This window comes from Arachis hypogaea, chromosome 16 (genome assembly GCF_003086295.3).
Source record: "Arachis hypogaea cultivar Tifrunner chromosome 16, arahy.Tifrunner.gnm2.J5K5, whole genome shotgun sequence".
Classification (NCBI taxonomy): Eukaryota; Viridiplantae; Streptophyta; class Magnoliopsida; order Fabales; family Fabaceae; genus Arachis; species Arachis hypogaea.
In genome coordinates this window covers 38292488-38316971 of record NC_092051.1, presented here as the reverse complement: position 1 = coordinate 38316971, position 24484 = coordinate 38292488, and the positions used below count along the sequence as shown (strand labels likewise).

The window sequence follows — 24484 nt, the reverse complement described above, 5'->3', positions numbered from 1 at the left end:
TTAGTCCTTCCTTACTCATGATCCATTGTTTTTGTACATTATTGTCATTGTGTTAGGATACGGCCAAATACTCTCATGCTTATCCCTAATCTTGTTTGTGTCAATTTTCGTTTGAACTTGATGCTCAACATGCTCTTCATGCTTTGACTTTACCCTTGCATCAAGTGTAGTGATATGCCTTAGCTTATATTGCTTTCCCACTCACATGCGTAGCTAACATGAAGTGAGAACCTTACTCTTATTTGGCATTAGCCCCCGCCTATGTTCTATTTCTTTGATATCAAGTATAGTGAGAACCTTTCTTTTTCTTTTCTTTTAGGATGGCCACCAAGAGGGAAAGGAAAAGCTTCTAAATGGGGGCAACAAACAAGTCATCCGCACAACCTTTTGAAGAAGCTCAACAAGTTGTAGCAACCTGTCCACCTTGCTCTTCTTTACATGCACCGAGGACGGTGCAAATTTTTAAGGGTGGGGAGGTCGTCCGACCGATCTCCATGGGTAACTGGTGCACGAAATTGTGTATGTCAATGTCAATATTACTATTTCTTATAAATTCGCACAACTAACCAGCAAGTGCACTGGGTCGTCCAAGTAATACCTTACGTGAGAAAGGGTCGAATCCCACGGAGATTATTGGCTTGAAGCAATCTATGGTTATCTTGTAACTCTTAGTCAAGATATCAATTATATTTGTCAGTTTGAATTGTGAGAAATAAAAGAGCATGAAATAAATACTTGTTCTGCAGTAATGGAGAATATGTTGGAGTTTTGGAGATGCTTTGTCTTCTGAATCTCTGCTTTTCCCCTGTCTTCTTCTTCACGCACGCAAGGTCCTCCTATGGCAAGCTGTATGTTGGTGGATCACCTTTGTCAATGGCTACCATCCGTCCTCTCAGTGAAAATGGTCCAGGTGCGCTGTCACCGCCCGGCTAATCATCTGTCGGTTCTCACTCATGCTGGAATAGGATCCGTTGGTCCTTTTGCATCAGTCACTACGCCCAACCTTTGTGAGTTTGAAGCTCGTCACAGTCATTCAATTCCTGAATCCTACTCGGAATACCACAGACAAGGTTTATACCACAAAGATTCTGATTAAGGAATCCAAGAGATATTCATTCAATCGAAGGTAGAACGAGAGTGGTTGTCAGGCACGCGTTCATAGATTGAGAATGGTGATGAGTGTCACGGATCATCACATTCATCATATTGAAGTGCGAATGAACATCTTAGATAGAAACAAGCGTGTTTGAATGGAAAACAGAAATACTTGCATTAATTCATCGAGACACAGCAGAGCTCCTCACCCCCAACAATGAAGTTTAGAGACTCATGCCATCAAAGAGTACAAAGTTCAGATCTAAAAATGTCATGAGGTGCAAAATAAATCTCTAAAAGTTGTTTAAATACTAAACTAGTAACCTAGGTTTACAGAAAATGAATAAACTAAGATAATTGGTGCAGAAATCCACTTCTGGGGCCCACTTGGTGTGTGCTGGGGCTGAGACTTAAGCTTCTCACGTACCTAGGCTGTTTCTGGAGTTGAACGCCAGGTTGTAACCTGTTTCTGGCGTTCAACTCCAATTTGTAACCTGTTTCTGGCGTTTGACGTCAGACTGCAACATGGAACTGGTGTTGAACGCCTGTTTAAGTCGTCTATCCTTGAGCAAAGTATGGACTATTATATATTTCTGGAAAGCCCTGGATGTCTACTTTCCAACGCAATTTAGAGCGTGCCATTTGGACTATAGTAGCTCCAGAAAATTCATTTCGAGTGCAGGGAGGTCAGAATCCAACAGCATCTGCAGTCCTTTTTCAGCCTGAATCAGATTTTTGCTCAGCTCCCTCAATTTCAGCCAGAAAATACCTGAAATTACAGAAAAACACAAAAAATCATAGTAAAGTCCAGAAATATGATTTTTATTTAAAAACTAATAAAAATATAATAAAAACTAACTAAATCATACTAAAAACATACTAAAAACCATGCCAAAAAGCGTATAAATTATCCGCTCATCACAACACCAAACTTAAATTGTTGCTTGTCCCCAAGCAATTGAAAATCAAATAGGATAAAAAGAAGAGAATATACAATGAATTCCAAAAACATCTGTGAAGATCAGTATTAATTAGATGAGCGGGGCTATTAGCTTTTTGCTTCTGAACAGTTTTGGCATCTCACTTCATCCTTTGAAGTTCAGAATGATTGGCATCTATAGGAACTTAGAATTCAGATAGAGTTATTGACTTTTCTAGTTCAGTATGTTGATTCTTGAACACAGCTACTTTATGAGTCTTGGCCGTGGCCCTAAGCACTTTGTTTTCCAGTATTACCCCCGGATACATAAATGCCATAGACACATGACTGGGTGAACCTTTTCAGATTGTGACTCAGCTTTGCTAGAGTCCCCAATTAGAGGTGTCCAGGGTTCTTAAGCACACTCTTCTTTTTGCTTTGGATCTCAACTTTAACTGCTCAGTCTCAAGTTTTCACTTGACACCTTCACACCACAAGCACATGGTTAGGGACAGCTTGGTTTAGCCGCTTAGGCCAGGATTTTATTCCTTTAGGCCCTCCTATCCACTGATGCTCAAAGCCTTGGATCCTTTTTATTACCCTTACCTTTTAGTTTTAAGGGCTATTGGCTTTTTTGCTTGCTTTTTCTCTCTTTTTTTTCTTTCATTTTTGCTAGTTTTTTTCTGCAAGCTTTTGTATTCACTGCTTTTTCTTGCTTCAAGAATCATTTTTATGATTTTTCAGATTATCAAATAACATTTCTCCTTTTTCATCATTCTTCAAGAGCCAACAATTTTAACATTCATGAATCAACAATATCAAAATATGCACTGTTCAAGCATTCATTCAGAAAGACAGAAGTATTGCCACCACATCAAAATAATTAAACTGTTTTAAAATTTGAAATTCATGCACTTCTTTTTCTTTTTCAATTAAAAACATTTTTCATTTAAGAAAGGTGATGGATTCATATTCATAACTTTAAGGCATAGACACTTAGACACTAATGATCATGTAATCAAGACACAAACATAAACATAAAGCACAGTAAATGAAAAATAGAAAAATAAGAACAAGGAGATTAAGGAATGAGTCCACCTTAGTGAGGGTGGCGTCTTCCTCTTCTTGAAGAACCAATGGTGCTCTTGAGCTCCTCTATGTCTCTTCCTTGTCTTTGTTGCTCCTCCCTCATAGCTCTTTGATCTTCTCTAGTTTCATGGAGGATGATGGAGTACTCTTGGTGCTCCACCCTTAGTTGTCCCATGTTGGAACTTAATTCTCCTAGGGAAGTGTTGATTTGCTCCCAATAATTTTGTGGAGGGAAGTGCATCCCTTGAGGCATTAGTGGTTATAGAAAAATAAAAAAAACACTACTTTTCCACACCAAACTTAAAATGTTTGCTCGTCCTGGAGCAAAAGAAAGAAAGTAGTAGAAGAAGAAGAAAATAGATGAGATGGAGAGGTGTGAGTGGTTTGAATTTGAGTGGGTGGGTGTAGGTGGTTTGTATGATGGTTTTGGAGGAGTAATGGAGGTGATTGGTGGAGGTTAATTTGGGAAAGAGTGTTATGGAAAGGTGTAATAAGGAGAGAAGAAGAGGTGGGGATCCTGTGGGGTCCACAGATCCAGTGGGGTTAAGGACTTAACATCCCTTCTCCAATTAGGCGTGTAAAACGCCCTTGCTGTGCAATCCTGGCGTTTAACGCCAGACTGCTGCCTGTTTCTGGCGTTAAACGCCCAAACGTAGCTTGTTTCTGGCGTTTAACGTCAGGTAGATGCTTGCTTCTGGCGTTAAATGCCAGCTTGGTGCCTGTTTCTGGCGTTAAACGCCAGACAGATGTTTGTTTCTGGCGTTTAAACACCAGACTGTTTCTCCTCCAGGGTGTGCTATTTTTAATGCTGTTTTTCATTCTGTTTTTGATTTTTCAGTTGTTTTTGTGACTTCACATGATCATCAACCTAAGGAAAACATAAAATAGCAATAGAAAATAAAGAGATATAGTTAAATAACATTGGGTTGCCTCCTAATAAGCGCTTCTTTATTTTCTTTAGTTGGACCTTGCTGAGCTTTTAATCTAGCCTCAGCCTTGAGCACTCTTGCTCAACATTTCCTTCAAGATAATGCTTGATTCTCTGTCCATTAACAATGAACTTCTTATCAGAATCAATGTCTTGAAGCTCCACAGAGCCATATGGTGACACACTTGTAATCACATAGGGTCCCCTCCATCAGGATTTCAGTTTCCCAGGGAATAGCCTGAGCCTAGAGTTAAACAACAGAACTTTCTGTCCTGGTTCAAAGACTCTAGATGACAACTTTCTGTCATGCCATCTTTTTGCTTTCTCTTTGTAAAGCTTGGCATTTTCGAAAGCAGTGAATCTGAATTCCTCTAGCTCATTCAGCTGGAGCAATCTTTTTTCTCCAACTAATTTTTCATCAAAGTTTAGGAATCTGGTTGCCCAGTAGGCCTTATGTTCCAGTTCCACGGGCAGATGACAGGCCTTACCATACACAAGCTGGTATGGAGAGGTCCCTATAGGAATCTTGAATGCTGTTCTGTAAGCCCACAGAGCATCATCCAAGCTTCTTGCCCAATCCTTTCTACGGGTACTTACAGTCCGTTCCAGGATTCTTTTTAGTTCTCTGTTAGAAACTTCAGCTTGCCCATTTGTCTGTGGATGATATGGAGTCGCCACCTTGTGGCGAATCCCATACCGGACCATGGCAGAGTAAAGTTGTTTGTTGCAGAAGTGAGTGCCCCCATCACTGATTAGTACTCTAGGGACACCAAACCTGCTGAAGATATGTTTCTGGAGGAACTTCAGCACTGTTTTAGTATCATTGGTGGGTGTGGCAACGACCTCTACCCATTTTGATACATAGTCGACTGCCACCAGAATATAAGTGTTTGAGTATGATGGTGGGAAAGGTCCCATGAAGTCAATTCCCCATACATCAAACAACTCAATCTCCAAGATTCCTTGTTGAGGCATGGTGTAACCATGAGGCAGATTACCAGCTCTTTGGCAACTGTCACAGTTACGTACAAACTCCCGGGAATCCCTATAGAGTGTAGGCCAGTAGAAGCCACATTGGAGAACCTTGGTGGCTGTTCACTCACCTCCAAAATGGCCTCCATATTGTGATCCATGGCAATGCCATAAGATCCTCTGTGCTTCTTCTCTAGGCACACACCTACGGATTATTCCGTCTGTGCATCTCTTAAAGAGATAGGGTTCATCCCACAAGTAGTACTTTGCATCAGTAATTAATTTTTTCTTTTGTTGTCTGCTGTACTCTTTGGGTATGAACCTTGCAGCTTTATAGTTTGTAATGTCTGCAAACCATGGTGTTTCCTGAATGGCGAACAAATACTCATCCAGAAAGGTCTCAGAGATCTCAATAGAGGGGGGACTCCCCTTCTATTGGTTCTATCCGGGATAGATGATCAGCCACTTGGTTCTCTGTCCCTTTTCTGTCTCTTATTTCTACATCAAACTCTTGCAGAAGCAACACCCATCTTATGAGCCTGGGTTTTGAATCCTGCTTTGTGAGTAAATATTTAAGAGCAGCATGGTCAGTGTACACAATCACTTTTGATCCTACTAAGTGTGATCTAAACTTGTCAATGGCATAAACCACTGCAAGCAATTCTTTTTCTGTGATTGTGTAATTTTTCTGGGCATCATTTAAAACACAGCTAGCATAATAATTGACATGCAGAAGCTTGTCATGCCTCTGCCCCAGTACTGCACCAATGGCATGGTCACTGGCATCACACATTAGTTCAAATGGTAAAGTCCAGTCTGGTGCAGAAATAACTGGTGTTGTGATCAGCTTAGCTTTTAGAGTCTCAAACGCTTGCAGACACTCTGTGTCAAACACAAATGGCATGTTAGCAGCTAGCAGATTGCTCAGGGGTTTTGCAATTTTTGAAAAATCCTTTATAAACCTCTTGTAGAATCCTGCATGCCCCAGAAAGCTTCTGATTGCCTTAACATTAGCAGGTGATGGTAATTTTTCAATTACTTCCACTTTAGCTTGATCCATCTCTATCCCCTTGTTTGAAATTTTATGCCCAAGGGCAATTCCTTCAGTTACCATAAAGTGACATTTTTCCCAGTTTAAAACTTGGTTGGTCTCTTGGCATCTTTTCAGAACAAGTGCTAAATGGTCAAGGCAGGAGCTAAATGAGTCTCTAAAGACTGAAAAGTCATCCATGAAGACTTCCAGAAATTTCTCTACCATATCAGAGAAGATAGAGAGCATGCACCTCTGAAAGGTTGCAGGTGCATTACACAGACCAAAAGGCATTCTCCTGTAAGCAAATACTCCAGAAGGACATGTGAATATTGTTTTCTCTTGGTCCTGAGGATCTACTGCAATTTGGTTGTAACCTAAATAGCCATCCAAAAAGCAGTAATATTCATGACCTGCCAGTCTCTCTAGCATCTGGTCTATGAATGGTAAAGGAAAATGATCCTTTCTGGTGGCTATGTTGAGCCTTCTGTAGTCAATACACATGCGCCACCCTGTAACTGTTCTTGTAAGAACCAGTTCATTTTTTTCATTATGAACCACTATCATGCCTCCCTTCTTGGGAACAACTTGAACAGGGCTCACCTAGGGGCTATCAGAAATAGGGTAAATAATCCCAGCCTCTAGTAATTTGGTAACCTCTTTCTGCACCACTTCCTTCATGGCTGGATTTAGCCGCCTCTGTGGTTGAACCACTGGCTTAGCATCATCCTCCAATAGGATTTTGTGCATGCATCTATCTGGGCTTTTGCCCTTAAGGTCACTTATGGACTACCCAAGAGCTGTCTTGTGTGTCCTTAGCACTTGAATTAGTGCTTCCTCTTTTAGTGGGTTTAAAACAGAGCTTATGATCATTGGAAAAGTGTCACCTTCTCCCAGAAATGCATATTTCAGGGATGGTAGTAATAGCTTGAGCTCGGGTTCAGGAAGTTTTTCCTCTTCCTGAGGAAATCTCAGAGGCTCTTTCAGTTCCTCTGAACCCTCCAAATCAGGCTGAACATCTTTAAAGATGTCTTCCAACTCTGATTCGAGACTCTCAGCCATGTTGACCTCCTCTACCAAAGAGTCAATGAGATCAACTTTCATGCAGTCTTTTGGTGTGTCTGGATGCTGCATGGCCTTGACAGCATTCAACTTAAACTCATCCTCATTGACTCTCAGGGTTACTTCCCCCTTTTGGACATCAATGAGAGTTCGTCCAGTTGCTAGGAAAGGTCTTCCTAGAATGAGAGTAGCACTCTTGTGCTCCTCCATTTCCAGCACTACAAAGTCAGTGGAAAAGGCGAATGGCCCAACCCTGACAATCATGTCCTCAATCACGCCTGATGGGTATTTAATGGAGCCATCAGCAAGTTGGAGACATATCCGGGTTGGTTTAACTGAAGAAGTTAAACCAAGCTTTCTGATAGTGGATGCAGGTATTAAGTTGATGCTTACCCCAAGATCACATAAAGTTGTGTTGGTGCAATTACCCTCTAATGTGCATGGTATCAGAAAGCTCCCGGGATCTTTAAGCTTTTCTGGAAAGCTTTTCAGAATGACTGCACTGCATTCTTCAGTGAGGAGAACTCTTTCAATTTCTCTCCAATCCTTCTTATGACTCAAGATCTCCTTCATGAACTTGGCATAAGAAGGTATTTGCTCAAGTGCCTCTGTAAATGGAATCTTTATTTCAAGAGTCCTAAGATAATCTGCAAAGCGAGCAAATTGCTTATCATGCTCCTTTTGGCGGAGTTTTTGAGGATAAGGTATCTTAGCTTTATATTCCTCAACCTTAGTTGCTGCAGGTTTATTTCCTACAGAGGTGGTTGGGGAAGCCTTTTTAGAGGGGTTGTTATCAGCACTTATGTGTGTCTGATCCCTCACTAGCATTTGAATGCCAGGGTTAGAAGCTGGAGTGGCGTTGGACGCCCACTCCTTACTTGTTCTTGGCGTTTGAACGCCAGAACTGAGCTTCCATTGGGCATTTGACGCCAAATCCTTGCCTGTTTCTAGCGTTTGAATGCCAGAGTTATTCCTCTCTGGGCTCTTACTATCCTCAGAGAGATTTTGGATAGCAGTTTGTTCTTTTCTTGGCTTCCTGTTGCCTTGAAGTGATGTATTTAATATTTTCCCACTTCTTAATTGAACTGCTTGGCACTCTTCTGTTATTTGTTTTGATAACTGTTGTTCTGTTTGCTTCAACTGTACCTCCATATTTATATTAGCCATTCTTGTGTCTTGTAGTATCTCCTTGAATTTGGCTAGCTGTTTTGTTAGAAAGTCTAATTGCTGATTGAATTCAGTAGTTTGTTCTACAGGACTGAGTTCAGCAGTTACTGTTTTAGCCTCTTCTTTCATGGAAGATTCACTATTTAGGTACAGATGCTGATTTCTGGCAATTGTATCAATAAGCTCTTGAGCCTCTTCAATTGTCTTTCTCATGTGTATAGATCCACCAGCTGAGTGATCTAGAGAAATTTGAGCTTTCTCTGCAAGCCCAGAATAGAAGATGTCTAACTGAACCCACTCTGAAAACATTTCAGAGGGGCATTTTCTTAGCATCTCTCTGTATCTCTCCCAGGCATCATAAAGAGATTCATTATCTCCTTGTTTAAAGCCTTGGATGTCTAGCCTTAGCTGTGTCATCCGTTTTGGAGGGAAGTATTGATTCAGGAATCTTTCTGACAGCTGTTTCCATGTCCTTATGCTAGCCTTAGGTTGGTTATTTAGCCACCTCTTAGCTTGATCTTTTACAGCAAATGGAAAGAGTAATAATCTGTAGACATCCTGATCTACTTCTTTATCATGTACTGTGTCAGCAATCTGTAAAAACTGTGCCAGAAACTCTGTAGGTTCTTTCTGAGTAAGACCGAAATACTAGCAACTTTGCTGCACCATGATAATGAGCTGAGGATTCAACTCAAAGCTACTGACTCCAATGGAGGGTATACAGATACTACTCCCATATGAAGCAGTAGTGGGGTTAGCATATGACCCCAGAGTCCTTCTGGACTGTTCAATTCCACTTAGATCCATGATGGAGAAAAGGGAATTGATATGAATAGCAAATAGAATATATTTTTATTTTTATTTATTTTTTTATTTTTTTTTTGAAAACTGAAATTAAAATAAAATAAAATAAATGAAAAATTAACTATAATTTCAAAAATTTAAAGAAAAATAAATAAAAAAAATTGAAAACTAAATTAATTAATTAAAAATATTAGAAAAAGATGTGGGTGAGGATTTTCGAAAAAATGAAGAGAGAGAAATTGGTTATGAAGTTTTGAAAAAGAAATGTCTTAAATTTAAAGATACTTGTAAGAAAATAAAATAAAATAAAAAAAAGAAAAGATATGAAAAAGATTTGATTTTAAGATTTGAGATTAGAAAAGATAAGATAAGCTAGGTAAGAGAAGATAAGGAATTTAAATAAAAAAGTGTTGAAATTTAAATTTTAAATTTGAAAATTAATTTTGAAATTTAAAATTTGAAATTTGAAATTTTGAATTTTGAATTTTGAATTTTGGAAGTTGAAATTTGAAATTTGAGATAAGATGAGATAAGTTTTGAAAAAGATATGATTTTTTTTTGAAAAAGATTTGAATTTTGAAATTTTAAAACTAAAATAAAATAAAATAAAAAAATTTAAAATAAAATCTGAATTTTTAAAAGGAAAATTTGAAAAATCAATTAAAATAAAGGAAAAAGATATTTTTGAATTCAATGAGGAAAGAGAAAAACAATAAAAAGACACAAAACTTAAAATTTTTAGATCTAATGCTCCTTATTTTCGAAAATTTTGGAGGGAAACACCAAGGAACACCAAACTTAAAAATTTTAAGATCAAAACACAAGGAAGACTCAAGAACACTTTAAAGACTCACAAGAACAACAAGAACATGAAGATAGAACACCAAACTTAAAATTTTTAGAAAACCAAAATAAAATTTTCGAAAACTACAGAAAAATCAACAAGAAAAAACCAAACTTAAAGTTTGGCACAAGATTTATTCAAAGAAAAATTATTTTTGAAAAAGTTTTTTAAAAAGAAGATAGCCAATTACCAAGAACATAAGCACAACGCTCTAACTAATTGAGCTATAAATTTAACCTGTTTTAATAAGATATTTAATAAATAAAGATTTTTTTTAGATACTAATAATTCGAAAATGCACAAGAAAAACAAGAAAAATCACAAAACAAGAAAAACTAAAGATCAAACAAGGAAAATAAACAAGAACAACTTGAAGATGAAGAAAGAACAAAGAACACAAATTTCAAAAATTTAAAGGAAAATAAAAAACATGCAATTGACACCAAACTTAAAACATGAAACTAGACTCAAACAGAAAAACTCACTTATTAATTTATAAAAATTGTCAAAAAAATTAAAAAGAGAAAATAAGTATTTTTAAAATTTTAACCACAAAAACAATAATAGAAGACTCTAAACCAAAAAGAAAAATTTTTCCTAATCTAAGCAACAAAATAAACCGTTAGTTGTCCAAACTCGAACAATCCCCGGCAACGGCGCCAAAAACTTGGTGCACGAAATTGTGTATGTCAATGTCAATATTACTATTTCTCACAAATTCGCACAACTAACCAGCAAGTGCACTGGGTCGTCCAAGTAATACCTTACGTGAGTAAGGGTCGAATCCCACGGAGATTGTTGGCTTGAAGCAATCTATGGTTATCTTGTAACTCTTAGTCAGGATATCAATTATATTTATCAGTTTGAATTGCGAGAAATAAAAGAGCATGAAATAAATACTTGTTCTGCAGTAATGGAGAATATGTTGGAGTTTTGGAGATGCTTTGTCTTCTGAATCTCTGCTTTTCCCCTGTCTTCTTCTTCACGCACGCAAGGTCCTCCTATGGCAAGCTGTATGTTGGTGGATCACCGTTGTCAATGGCTACCATCCGTCCTCTCAGTGAAAATGGTCCAGGTGTGCTGTCACCGCCCGGCTAATCATCTGTCGGTTCTCACTCATGCTGGAATAGGATCCGTTGGTCCTTTTGCATCAGTCACTACGCCCAACCTTTGTGAGTTTGAAGCTCGTCACAGTCATTCAATCCCTGAATCCTACTCGAAATACCACAGACAAGGTTTAGACTTTCCGGATTCTCAAGAATGCTGCCAATGGATTCTAGCTTATACCACGAAGATTCTGATTAAGGAATCCAAGAGATATTCATTCAATCGAAGGTAGAACGGGAGTGGTTGTCAGGCACGCGTTCATAGATTGAGAATGGTGATGAGTGTCACGGATCATCACATTCATCATATTGAAGTGCGAATGAACATCTTAGATAGAAACAAGCGTGTTTGAATGGAAAATAGAAATACTTGCATTAATTCATTGAGACACAGCAGAGCTCCTCACCCCCAACAATGAAGTTTAGAGACTCATGCCATCAAAGAGTACAAAGTTCAGATCTAAAAATGTCATGAGGTGCAAAATAAATCTCTAAAAGTTGTTTAAATACTAAACTAGTAACCTAGGTTTACAGAAAATGAATAAACTAAGATAATTGGTGCAGAAATCCACTTCTGGGGCCCACTTGGTGTGTGCTGGGGCTGAGACTTAAGCTTCTCATGTGCCTAGGCTGTTTCTGGAGTTGAACGCCAGGTTGTAACCTGTTTCTGGCGTTCAACTCCAATTTGTAACCTGTTTCTGGCGTTTGACGCCAGACTGCAACATGGAACTGGCGTTGAACGCCAGTTTACGTCGTGTATCCTTGAGCAAAGTATGGACTATTAGATATTGCTGGAAAGCCCTAGATGTCTACTTTCCAACTCAATTGAGAGCGTGCCATTTGGACTCCTGTAGCTCCAGAAAATCCATTTCGAGTGTAAGGAGGTCAGAATCCAACAGCATCTGCAGTCCTTTTTCAGCCTGAATCAGATTTTTGCTCAACTCCCTCAATTTCAGCCAGAAAATACCTGAAATTACAGAAAAATACACAAACTCATAGTAAAGTCCAGAAATATGATTTTTATTTAAAAACAATAAAAATATAATAAAAACTAACTAAATCATACTAAAAACATACTAAAAACAATGCCAAAAAGCGTATAAATTATCCGCTCATCAGTAACAACTTCCTTTCTCAACACCAAATTTTTTTTCTTAATTTATTTGTTAGTTAGTTGTTGCATTTCATGATAGGTTGCATGTTAGTTATAATTTGTATATATTCTATCATTTCTTTTTATGTTAGGACCACTTGGTTAGGGTGATGATTTCTTTTCCAAGAAACTGTTTTTAGAGCACCCTACCAATTTGAAAATTTTTTGTGTTGAACTTGCTTGAAGAATATATTTTGGAACATGGTTTTTGAGCTAAGAACACAAGTATATGAGTTTTGAGCCTAATTGTGTGGTTACATCATATAACCACTTATTTTCATTCTTGTGTGCATTATTGTCTTTCTATGATTGTAATCTTTGATTTGTTTGATTCTATATGTCTATTGTTCCATGTATACATGCATTTATATGATTGAGGCCATCATTTCATTTAGCTCACTTACCCAAATAGCCTACCTTTCATCAACCATTGTTAGCCAATTTTGAGCCTATTTAATCCCTTTTGTTCTTAATTGTAGCACATCATTACCCCTAAGTGAAAAACAATAAACGCCCTTAATTTGGATCTTTGATTAGCTTAGGCTAGTGAGGGTGTGTATCATTTGGGTATAGGAAATTTGGGACATTGGTTGAGATAAAATTGTATTTTGTATTTTTGTTGAAGATTTATGGGAATTGGGTACATGCTTATGCATTAAATATGTAAAACCACATGCATTGATACGTTTGTATATACTTTTGAAAAAAAATGTGTGAAAAAAATGTAGAAAAAATAGAAAAAATAAAAGAAACAAAAATATATAGAAAAAAATGCAATAAAAAGAGGACAAAAATGCCCCAAAGTAAAGTAACAATAATAATGCATATGGAATGTGAATTAAAGAGAATGCATGAGTATGTGAAAAAAGTGGAAATCATGGGTAGTTAGGTATTGTATTAGAATTGTATAGGTTGTCATATGTGTTTGGTGAGAGCTTAGGTTAATCAAAGATTCAAATTTCAAGCTCACTTGACCATATACATGATGGGTTGGAAATGAAATTCCAACACCTAAACTCACCGGCAAGTGTACCGGGTCGCATCAAGTAGTAATTACTCACATGAGTGAGGTCGATCCCACAGGGATTGATGGATTGAGCAATTTTAGTTAGGTGATTAGTTTAGTTAAGCAAACAGTTGATGATTTGAGTGAATTGTAACCAACAGAAGCTAAATTGCATGAAACTAAAAGGGAGAGGGAGAATTGACAGAAAACTAAAGTGCAGAAGATTAAATTGCTTGAAACTTAAAGTGCAAGTAATGTAAATGACTGAAACTTAAATTGCAAGAAATGTAAATAGCTGAAGCTTAGAGTGAAAGAAATGTATATTGTTTGAATAGTAAAGGGATGTGGGGTGCTGGGATGCATAATTTAATAATAGAAAGTAAAGAAGATGAAGTAAGTGCAGTAGATCTAAATAGAAATGGAAAGTTTCTTGAAGAATAAGACAGAAAGTAAACTCAGCTCAATTGTAAAAGCTAGGAAAGAAATTCAAGATCTTAGGGGCTCAATGAGACTAGAAAATAGGTCTAGATCTCAATTCCTTTCTTGATCAAGCAGAAAACAATTTGTAGAAGAAATGTAAATGGAACAGTAAAGAAAACTTAGATCCAATTCTTAGAACAATTGAGAAGAGAGGTAAAAGATGATTCTCAAACTTAGAATCAGTGAAGCTCTTCAATCTCAATTCAAATTCCAAGAACAGATAGCAAGATTTGCAGAAGAAATGAAAATGAAGACATAAAGCTCAATCAAATTCCCAATCCTTAGAATTATGCAGAAGAAAACAAAGAGGAATTATAGATCAAAGATTGAAACAGAATTCCTTCAATCTCAATCCAAAATTCAGAAACCAAAAGTAAGTAATGCAAAAGTAAGAACAAAGAGGAGAGAACTCAGCTCTCAATCCCAATTCCAAGCTAAAATGTAAAAGTGAGCTAAAAATAACACTAAAAATAAAAGAAAGTTCAAAAGTGAAAGTAAAGGTCCTCTCTAAATCAAACTAAGTCCTATTTATACCCTTTCTATCTTTGATCTTCAGAATTTGGAGTGGACTTTTCAAGTTGGTGAAGAATTGGATCCAAATTGGCTTTTGAATTAAAATTGGAACCATTGTGCACCTCCAGGGAACCGCTCGGTTAGCTTCACCAACGGAGCACTCAATCCTTGGCCCAGGTTCGTCTCGTGCATGGCTCCAGGGAAGCGCTCAGTTAAGTAAGGTAACTGAGTGCCCCATGTCTTGTTCCAGGCTTGTTTTGTCTCGTGCCAAGCTTCTTTGTGTGCCTTCATAGCACTCAGTTAGAACTCTTAACTCAGCGCCCTTTTGTTTTGGGGAGAAACTCCCTTTTCGAATCCTTGCTAAGCCAATTTTTGGAGCAAATCTTGCAATGTATGGCACTCAGTGAAAGAAGTTAACTCAGCGCCCTTTGCTTGTGGAGAGGACTCCCACTTCGAACCCTGCTAAATCCATTTTGTGCATTTTCTTTGCAAAAAGTTGTAGTGCTCCTTCCTTGCCAGCATGGGTTCGAACCTTGGCTAGCTCCTTTTGCCAATTTCTTTTGTGGAGTAGCGCTTCCTCTTATGCCTCATGTGCTTGGTTTTGAAACTTGGTGGCATCACTCCTTGATTTTGCACCTTTTTTTCTTTTGGTTGATGCACGATAAAGTGAAATAAGTTAACTGAGCGCTCCTCATTTTGCTTGCTTCCTTGGGCGCTCAGTTAAATGCACCAACTTAGCGCTATGCTTTGCTCCCTTGGCCTTGCTTGATATGCCACGCTTTTGTTTCCTTAGGTCACGCTTTCCAAAGCGTGGCCTAAGGTCTAAAGCGTGCTTTAACTTCAAAAGCGTGCCAAAAATTCCTTTTTCCACCATTTCTTTATTTACAAGTAATCAAAACAACCAATCAAAGCATCACCAAATTCACAAGGTTTAATAAATCATTCAAAAACCAACTAATTCTAGCTTAAACCTTATGATTTAGTGTCAATTAAAGGATGGTTGATTGATTCAACAAAACCATGTAAATCCACTCCAAATTACTTACTTACAATGCAAGAAAGTGCATAAAACCTAATGAAACAAGTGAAAAATGCTTGAAAAGCTAGCATAAGATGACTTGTCATCACAACACCAAACTTAAACCTTACTTGTCCCCAAGCAAGCACTAAACATAAGAGAAAATGAAATGACATAGAGAAGTATGCATGTCCTTATTTAGCAGATAATTGAACTTGGTTCATGGAGTTTTATGCAGACAATGATAGCTCATTTATTACTTGCTGACAAATAAGAAATGTTTCCTTAAAGGTTCATTAGAGTTGCTGCTATAATGCCTTGCTTTTGATTGATCCCTTGCTAGCTTTTTCTTTCTTTATTTTGCTTTAGAAAGCTTATTTCTTAATGGAGGCTTGGTGGCAAATGTTGCAGCAGTCTTTTGGCTCAATTTTGCTCAACATTTCTTCACCAAAGATACATGGCTCACAATTTCTTTCTAGGAACATTGATGCCCAGTATCTCTTTGGATTACTAAATGCTTTGTAACTAGGTTGCTCTTGATGGTGGACTTTCAGTTGGCAATCCCAGATCAGTTGATCTAAGTGGCCAAGTTTCAAAATACTCCTCAGAACCTACTTGTCCAAGCATATTCCAGTACAAAAATACCACAGGCATATGTCCTAGGGTCCAAGCTATTGGTGTCTAGCCTTATTGTTTCTTTCTTTGCCAATTCTTGGCTTTTCTCTTTCTTTTCCTTTTTGTTTTGCTTCATTCTCAAGGGAATTTCATTAATTAACAGACTTTATAGCAGCAAACTAATTCACACTTCAAAGAACATGTTATTATGCAGCTTTTGTTATTTGAGCTAACCATTAAATCAAATAACTACCACCACTGAATTCTCATTCTAATTTCTACAACATTGGTCAATCACTTTCTTGTTTCAAACATTTCTCTTTTATTTTTGCAGAAGGGAAACAAAACAAAATTCAAGCTAGTGATGGATGACAAGCACAATATGCAGGCTAGCATTCTTAGCAAACATCTCTACTTGCACTTAATTGAATACTTCAGCAAGACATATAGGAATTTCCAAATTAAAATACTTCAAAGCAACAAGGATTAAGTGTCAATACAACCTGTTGGGAATGTCTCTCAGCTTTTTCTTCTGTCATTATTATTTCTCTTTATTGTACTTTCTTTGGACAATGATGCAGACTCCCTCCACAGGTTGAATGTTTTCCTGCATAATCCTCAAAAGTTGCTTGTTTCTCAAGCCCTTAAGCAAATGGTTAGCTAACATGACTTATTTGTGGGCATTTTGAACTTACTTTGGTGTGTGAACACCAAACTTAGTCTCTTGCCAATGTTTCTTATGTATCAAGTTAACCATATGTGAAACCCTTCTGTCTTTGCTAAAGGTAATATAACTAAAAACTAGAAAACAGACAATGGTTAAGTAGTTTCTCTGATTGCTTGGAGCTAGCAACCCTTTATGCAGAAGGTGAAAATGTGTTTTCAAATGAGATTTTGGTGGAACACCAAACTTAGCATCCTTCATTCTCCCTTAAATTGTTTTGGTGTACAACACCAAACTTAGCTCCTTACAATACATACAAAACTACTCAACCTTTCTATTGAAATAACTATGAAAAGAAAACTACCTCAGGTTGGGTTGCCTCCCAACAAGCACTTCTTTATTGTCATTAGCTTGACATTCTTCATTCCTGCTCAGCTCAGGTTCTGAACCTCTTTTTCTTTGTCCCATTGACCTCCCAAGTAAGGCTTTGCCCTGTGCCCATTTGCTGTGAAATAGCTTTTTGTTGCTTCGTCTAACAGTTCAAGGCTTCCATAAGGGAGAACCTTTGTCACCAAGTAAGGACCAGTCCATTTGGATTTGAGCTTGCCAGGGAAAACTTTGAGTCTGGAGTTATATAGGAGTACTTGCTATCCTGGTTTGAACTCCTTCTTTGAGATCTTCTTGTCATGCCACCTCTTGGCCTTTTCCTTGTATATCTTAGCATTTTTATAAGCTTCTAGCCTAAACTCATCCAACTCATTTAGTTGCAGTAGTCTCTTCTCCCCTGCTGCCTGGGAATCAAGTTTGAGGAGTTTAGTGGCCCAAAAAGCTTTATGCTCAAGCTCTACAGGGAGGTGACAAGATTTGCCATATAGCAGCTAAAAAGGGGATTTTCCAATAGGAGTTTTGAATGATGTTCTGTATGCCCAAAGTGCATCTTCTAGCTTTCTGGTCCAATCTTTTCTGGTGGCTCCCACAGTCTTCTCTAAAATCCTCTTCAATTCCCTATTTGCAAGTTCGGCCTGGCCATTGGTCTGAGGTTGGTATAGTATGGCTACTTTATGAATCACTCCATATTTGTGAAGGAGTTTCTCCATCTGCTTGTTGCAAAAATGACCACCACCATCACTGACAAGTCCCTTAGGCACTCCATATCTAGTGAAAATGTGCTTCTTTAGGAATTGAAGAACAATTTGTGCATCACATGTGGTTGTGGCTGTTGCTTCCACCCACTTTAAGACATACTCCACTGCGACCAAAATGTATTTGAAAGAGTAGAAAGGAGGAAAAGGCCCCATGAAATCAATGCCCCAAAGATCAAATAGCTCCACTTCAAGAATGAAATTTTGAGGCATCTCATTCCTTCTTGTCAATCCTCCAGCTCTTTGGCATTCATTACATTGGTGAACAAACTCTCTGGCATCCTTGAAGATGGTTGGCCAATAAAATCCACTCTGCATTATTTTAGCAGCTGTTCTCTCTGGTCCAAAGTGTCCACCATAGGCTGAACCATGACAATGCCACAATATATCTTTCATTTCATTTTCAGGCACACACCTCCTAATCATTCTATCAGAGCATCTTTTGAATAAGAAAGGTTCATCACACAAAAACTTCCTTGCTTCATTGAGTAGCTTTTTCACTTGTTGCTTGAAAAATTCTTGAGGTATCTTCCTTCCCACTTTGTAGTTTGCTATGTCAGCTAACCAAGGTGCTTGCTGAACTTGGAAAAGGTGCTCATCAGGGAATTTTTCATTCACTTGATGTGGTATATCTTGATTGGCTTCTTGTGGCACTCTTGATAAATGATCTACTACTTGATTCTCACTCCCCTTCCTATATCTCACTTCAATGTCGAATTCTTGTAGCAGCAGCACCCACCTAATAAGCCTTGGCTTTGAATCCTGTTTAGACATTAGATACTTGAGAGCAGTGATAAACCCCTATTTTATGATTCATCTTATGCTCAATTGAGTGTTTTTATCAATTCTTCACCCACTTATTCATATGAATTGCATGGTTTTACTATTCCTTCCTTATTTTATGATATATGTGAAAACATGTTTCCTATGCTTTAAAAATATTAATTTTAATTATCCTTTATTACCATTCGATGCCATGATCTGTGTGTTAAGTATTTCCAGGCTTTATAGGGTAGGAATGGCTTAGAGGACAGAAAGGAAACATGCAAAAATGGAAGGAACGCACAAAATGGAGTTTTTGAAGAAATAGCAGTGACGCGCACGCATAGACAACGCGAACGCGCGCCAAGCAAAAAGCACGAGCGACGCGTATGATGCACGGAAACTTGTCTCTCAACAAATTTCCCTTTGGCAAGTATACCGAGTTGTCATCAAGTAAAAACTCACAATAGAGTGAGGTCGAATCCCACAGGTATTGATTGGTCAAGCAACTTTAATCAGAGGAATGTTCTAGTTGAGCTAAGCAGAAATTGAGTTGAGATTTGTAGAAAAGTAAATGGCGGAAAAGTAAATAACAGAAAGTGTAATTGCTGGAAGTAAATGGCAGAATGTAAATGACGAAAAGTAAATTACAGAATCTTAAACGGGGGTTTGGAGAAATGAACATAAAAGTAAATGGCAGAAAGTAAAGAGAATGGGTAAGATCAGAAATGGGGGATTCATTGGGCTCAGGAGATGTTGTATTCTCCAGATCAAGTTCATTCTCATCTCTTCCTCAATCAATGTATTCATTGATCTCCTTGGCAATCTTAAGTGATTGGATTCCAATTCCTTGATAATTCAATCTCTCAAATCTTGATCAATAGCCAATTCCTTGGTCTAATTGCTCAGGAGAAGAGATAAAGTATGGTCACTGATTATACCACATGTATTCCCAAATCAAAGTGTTGGTAGGATTATATGTCACTATATCCATCCAAACCCCAATTTGGTCCAACATGAGAAAGCATTTCTAGCATGATCTTTTCATTCCTCTTCCAAAGTTCCGAAGAGATCCAAGTATGAATAGCTTCTTTTCCAAGACAACTACCCAATTGGATAAAGATTGAAAGCCTTCTAGTAAAATCAAGAGAAAAGAAAGAAGAAGAATAATGAAAACTATTATTGATCCATCAAATTACAACAGAGCTCCCTAACCCGATGAAAAAGGGTTTAGTTGTTCATAGCTCTGGAAATGGAAGAAGATAAAGAAGAATGCATTGTTCAATTAACTAGAAATTATAGAGAAAGTAAAATATACAGAGTGTAGTTCTCCCAAAATGCCCAAAAGCTCCCTTTGTCACTAACACTCCAAACGCCCCTCCTTCCCACGTTAGAGTTCACGTTAATTAGATTAACGTGGCCACTAACGTGGTGGTAATTGCCATCTCCAACGTTAGTGACAAAGGTGAGTGTCACTAACGTTGGCCTGTCACTCTTTGCTCCACGTTACCCTTCACATTAGTGGTCTTAACGTGACCACTAACGTGGGCAATGTTGGCCTAGTCCAACGTTAGAGACAAAAGTGAGTGTCACTAACGTTGGCAATTTCTTCCTCCTCCCACGTTAGAGTTCACGTTAATTAGATTAACGTGGCTCTTAACGTGGCTTATGTATGGCCTTTTGGAACGTTAGTGGTGTTCACTTTTACCACTAACGTTGGAGCTCCTCTTTTCTTTCCACGTTAGCTCCCACGTTAATGTAACTAACGTGGCAACTAACGTGGGCTATGATGGCTTTCGAAGGCGTTATTGGCAAACACTTTTTTCATTAACGCCATAAGCTTATGCCCATTCCACATTAGTGGTCACGTTAATTAGACTAACGTGGCTACTAACGTGGCTCTTCCTTGCTTCCTTTGTCCTGAAATCAAGCAAATAAAGTGCATCAAAGGTCTATTCCAAGTCATGAGATCATGCATTATCCAATTTTGTCATTCAATTCATGCATAATTCTCATGAAATCATGTAAAGTTCACAATGTTTGCTTGAAACAAGATGTAAGTGTATTTCTACCCAAAACTTGCTTATTTACTAAGAAAATACATGAAACTACCCTAAAACAGTAAAGAAAAGGTCAGTGAAACTGGCCAAAATGTCCTGGAATCACAACACCAAACTTAAAGCTTGCTTGTCCCTAAGCAAGTACTGAAATATCAGAATGATGAATGAAAGAACGAGAGGAACAAGTTCTTATTATAGAAGTAAAGCTCTTGGTTTATGGGGTTTCATGCATAGCAACTTAGCTTCATTCCTTTACTGGTTTCCAGGTCCTTATCATGCTCTTGAATACTTGCTTGATTGTATCCTATGAGATCCTTATTCTTTGATCCTCCCTTTTTTTTCTCAGGGTTTATTGTATCCTTAGGCTAAGTTCTTTGTGAGGGGGCAACTCTTTAAAGTAATCTTTCAGCCAACATTCCCGAACCAGTTGGTTCAAGGTGCTAGGTGTTGAAACACCCCTAAGGACTTACTCCCTCAAGTCTCTCTCCCCCATACATGCACACCACAGGCACATGGTTTGTTATTTTCTTTCTTTGAGGCCTTGGTGTCCAGCACCTCTTTGGGTTACTAAATGTTCTGTAGCAAAAGTTGCTCTTGATAGTGGACTTTCAGCTGATAATCCTGGGTTAGTTAACCCAAGTTACCAAGTGATAAGGCACCCCTGAGAGCTTAGTCATCCAAGCATATCCTTTGCACAGGAGCACCACAGACATATGCCTCAGTATTCAAACCCTTGGTGCCTAGCCTTATTTCTTATTATTTTTCTTTCTTTTTCAAACTCTTATTGTTCTTTCTCTTTTTCTTATTAGGATCTTGTTGTTTGGCTAGTCTCACAGGATGTGTTTCAAGCATGTAATTCAATACACATGAGTGCCCTCATACCTTATAGGTGATTGATGAGCGAATAATTTATACGCTTTTTGGCATTATTTTTAGTATGTTTTTAGTATGTTTTAGTTAGTTTTTATTATGTTTTTATTAGTTTTTATTTAAAAATCACATTTCTGGATATTACTATGAGTTTGTGTGTTTTTTTGTGATTTTAGGTATTTTCTGGCTGAAATTGAGGGACCTGAGCAAAAATCTGATTCAGAGGCTGAAAAAGGACTGCAGATGCTGTTGGATTCTGACCTCCCTGCACTCGAAGTGGATTTTCTAGAGCTACAGAAGCCCAATTGGCACGCTCTCAATTGCGTTGGAAAGTAGACATCCTGGGCTTTCCAGAAATATATAATAGTTCATACTTTGCCCAAGATTTGATGGCCCAAACAGGCGTTCCAAGTCAGCTTAAGAATTCTAGCATCAAAACGCCAAAACTGGCACAAAAGCTGGAGTTAAACGCCCAAACTAGCACAAAAGCTGGCGTTTAACTCCAAGAAAAGTCTCTACACATGGAAGCTTCAATGCTCAGCCCAAGCACACACTAAGTGGGCCCGGAAGAAGATTTCTGCATTAATTACTTATTTCTATAAACCCTAGGCTACTAGTTCTCTATAAATAGGACCTTTTACTATTGTATTTTCATCTTTGATAAGTCTTATACTTTGGATAGACCTTTTCACGTTTGGGGGCTGGCCTCACGGCCATGCCTAGACCTTTTTGTTCTTATGTATTTTCAACGGTGGAGTCTCTACACTCCATAGATTAAGGTGTGGAGCTCTGCTGTTCCTCATGAATTAATGCAAAGTACTATTATTTTTCTATTCAACTCAAGTCTATTTCTTTTCCAAGATATTCATTTGTGCACAAGAACATGATGAATATGATGAGTATGTGATACTCATCACCATTCTCACCTATAAACGCGTGCCTAACAACCACTTCCGTTCTACATGCAAACAAGCTTGAATGTGTATCTCTTGGGTTGCTAATCTAAGATTGGAACCTTCGTGGTATAGGCTAGAATTATTGGTGGTCATTCCTGAGATCCGGAAAGTCTAAACCTTGTCTGTGGTATTCCGAGTAGGATCTGGGAAGGGATGACTGTGACGAGCTTCAAACTCGCGAGTGTTGGGCGTGTGACAGACGCAAAAGGATTAATGGATCCTATTCCAACATGATCGAGAACCGACAGATGATTAGCCGTGCGGTGACAGCGTGCATAGAATATTTTCACTGAGAGGACAGGAAGTAGCCATTGACCACGGTGATGCCCAACATAAAGCTTGCCATGGAAAGGAGTATGAATGATTGGAAGAAGGCAATAGAAAAGCAGAGGTTCAGGAGGAACAAAGCATCTTCATACGCTTATCTGAAATTCCTACCAATGAATTACATAAGTATCTCTATCTCTATCTTTATTTTATGTTTTATTTATCTTTAATTATCAATCCTCCATAACCATTTGAATCCGCCTAACTAAGATTTACAAGATGACCATAGCTTGCTTCAAGCCGACAATGTCCGTGGGATCGACCCTTACTCACGTAAGGTATTACTTGGACGACCCAGTGCACTTGCTGGTTAGTTATGCGGAATTGTGACAAAGTGTGATTCACATTTGAGAGCTCCAAGTCTTTGGCACCATTGTTGATGATCATAATTTCGTGCACCAGTGATCCAACTTAGCTAATCTATTATCCCACCACAAACCTTGAGGACTTATTTCACCATATGAACCCTACTCTAGTTTCTTTCATAACATTCTCTTTTATTGAATTCAAAGGGCAAGCATACAAGTAAGTAGGATGAAAATAAAAATAGGTAACTTGGACCAGCACATATAGACTTAATAACTGAAAATGCTAAAGACAGAATTGAAAATTCCTAAGCTACTATGGAAGCATGTTCTATTTCATACATGATTTTCCTTATTTAGACTTGAAAACGATAAAATGAAGAGGGAACTCCACCACCTTTTACTCATAGGGCTGCCCATGCTCTCTCTCTTGTTTGTCCTCTTTGTGTCCTTCTTGAGTGCTTGAACCCCCATTTCCCTTGCACTTTCCGACTAACTTTTTCCAGAAGCCAGCATCTTCCATCTTATTTTTCAATGTTTCCTTCTGTTGTTTCACCTTTCCTTCCTCTTATTCTGTTAGATTTTTTTGGACTGAATCATACCTTGGGATTGCAGAGTGCATATTATGCATATGCCCAGATACATAGTTCAACTTGGCTTGAGTGTTTATGTTGAATTCTTCCCTATGTAGTTGCCGTCCTTCATTAAGCACGCTGAACTCGTTGAATGCTTTCATCTGAGCTAGTTGACGTTGGTTGAGTTCTTGAAGGCGTTTATCTTGACGCTCTTGCCTTTCAGTCACTTGATTGATGGCTTGAGTGAGCTGGGAGTAGTGTTCCTGTTGCTGCTCCATTTGTTGTTTCTGCCACTCTCCTTGTTGATTCATCTAGTTAGCAAGTAGTTCTTCCTGACGATCCATCCGTTGGGATTGAAAGTGTAGTTGTTGCTCTTGTCCTTCCATATATCTCCTTGCCAAGTCCTCAATGGCTCCTTGAATGTGAACCAGATTTATATTGGTTGGATCATAGTACTCTTCTTGCTGGTATTCTTCTTGATGAGGTTCTTCTTGGTGAGGTCCTTCTTGTGATGTTCTTTTCCTTATTTGAGGTCTTCTTTATTGTTGGGCGCATGCCACATAAGTTATACGCTGGAGCGTAACTAACCTCCCAGGGTTTACCCAATGTGGATTGCTGTCTTCGAAGACCACCTTGGCTTTCTTACATAGTCTCAGGATGGTACTGGGATACAAAAGCCGAGCACTCGGATCACTCTTTTCGGCTGCTTCTTAGATTCCCTCATCTATAATTTCATGTACATTGATGTCTCCACCGCTCATAATGCAATGTAGTATAGTAGCTCGAGCAATGTTGACCTCAGAATTGTTTGAGGCTGGAAGGATAGATCTTCTCACGAGCTCAAACCATCCTTTGGCTTCCGGGATGAGATCTCCTCTTCTAATGAACCGTGGCCTCTTATCCAAATACCTTTCCCAATCCGATCCTATAACACACATGTCATTCATAATTTCTTCAAGCTCATCATTGTCGGGGCCATTACTTATTCTTGCTTGATAACTTGGCTTGTCAGAGGGTTGTGA

General features: G+C 38.3%; 1 long non-coding RNA gene across 12 annotated transcripts in view; it reads left to right on the top strand.

Annotated features, from left to right (window-relative positions):
- The window catches only part of LOC112759101 (uncharacterized), a 30708-nt gene extending 8571 nt beyond the window's left edge, over positions 1–22137 (top strand). For 4 of the 12 annotated variants that reach the window (XR_003179945.3, XR_011874207.1, XR_003179949.3 and 1 more), the window contains 2 exons: positions 16136–18859; positions 21476–22137. This is a non-coding gene — a long non-coding RNA (uncharacterized lncRNA). Of the gene's footprint in view, positions 1–319; positions 750–16135; positions 19528–21475 lie in introns of those variants that run through there. The other 8 variants (XR_011874206.1, XR_011874203.1, XR_003179944.3 and 5 more) reach the window with 4 other exon arrangements.
- Positions 22138–24484: the final 2347 nt, after the last annotated feature.